Source organism: Cicer arietinum, chromosome 2 (assembly GCF_000331145.2).
Source record: "Cicer arietinum cultivar CDC Frontier isolate Library 1 chromosome 2, Cicar.CDCFrontier_v2.0, whole genome shotgun sequence".
In the NCBI taxonomy this organism is placed as follows: Eukaryota; Viridiplantae; Streptophyta; class Magnoliopsida; order Fabales; family Fabaceae; genus Cicer; species Cicer arietinum.
The window spans coordinates 6,127,715-6,129,360 of record NC_021161.2 but is presented as its reverse complement, the minus strand read 5'-3'; positions in this window follow the sequence as shown (position 1 = coordinate 6,129,360).

Here is a 1,646-nt window from a genome sequence, read left to right as displayed (position 1 = left end):
AAATAATTGCGCTCTCGCAAGCGCCAAACACAAGCAACGAGGGGTGAGCTTCGAAAACATGTAATAGTATAAAATAACTGAGAAGAACACGTAAAAGAATATTAAACACCGTATCATATCAAATCACAACCAACAAGAATAATCAAGGTAAAACATTGATACCATCCACAACATCAAGTAAGTAAATACACAAATCAAGTAATGTTATGCATGCTCTTATACTCTAGACTCCTCCTCTTTCTTTGGTACCATTCTAACTCTGAAGTACTTGGTTATGAGGCTGGATACTATGCCACCATCCTGGTGGACGGACAATTCAAATTGGCCCTGTCCTCATAGATCCCCTCAACTCAACCCGAGACACATATACGCGACAGTCGAGGTAAACGTGTGTTGCATGGTAGCTCCCGACATTTGGAGTGCTACCTCTAAGTCACTTAGGAATTCCCCACCCGAATACCTTCAAGAGCTAACAATCTTGACCTAAGGCTCAACAGCAGACCGCCACGATCAGGCTCACACAGTTGTACTTCCCCATAATCACTAGGCTTGTCAGGCCCTACCTATATGATGACCAAATAATCTCTACTTCAAAAATTATCAACAACTACTTTCTCCCCTCGTTGTCCTAGGTTACTTACTCCATTAAGAGAACCATCATTGGCATTCAATTAAACACAATACGCATTTCATGATATTCGTCAGGGTGGTAATATCACAAGTCAGGGAGCACACATCGTCATTGCAGATTTCCATAGTCATACATTACATTCAGATTTTATCATCATAATACGTCATCTCAAACAATAAAGGGTCTTCACTCACATATAATAATAATAATACTAGATCGTTCACACACATCACATCAATTGCAAGGCAAGTAATTACAATTCATCACATTTTATATCATATATCAATATCAAGGATAGATATAAACAAGGCACAAAATGCATCAAATACACAATTCTATAATAATTCAACTATCACACGATCTTCAAAAATTAAATCAAACAACATCCTATAAAAATTTCTAATTCACATTTTAACCTCACAAAATTCAAGTTTGCTCATTAGTCAATTATTATTCAAAGGACTTCTGCCATACGTAGCGAGCCCCGAATGAATTGTAGGAAATACGGTATTCCCGTTCATCTCACTTAATTTATACTCATGCATTCGAACTCACTCTCACCCCATACCTCATTTTGACGCTTTCATAAGATATAAGGACCATAATAATTTTCAGCAACCATGAGATGTCGACAACACGTCCAAACGAGTCCAAACGCATCGACGAATTTGCAGAGTCAATGAAACATGGCTGATAATTTTCCCGAGGCATAAAAATCAGCATTATATAATTAATAAAAATATCAGGCGAAGAAACATATTCAAAACGTCGTGAAACATGTTATTAGAAAAGGTCTCACTGACATACTGGGGCGCCGACATGGTCTGACATCAACTTCACCGAAACACGCAAATGAGTAGTGTTTCTTGAAGGTTTCGAAGAGAGGAATCCAAAAATGATGTCAGTTTTTCAAGACGATGAACGTGTTGGCCGGAGTTTGGCAACACAGCCACGGCGAGGGTGAAAACCCATTTTTTTAAGTATAACGATTGGCAATTTCAAGCATAGGTAATGG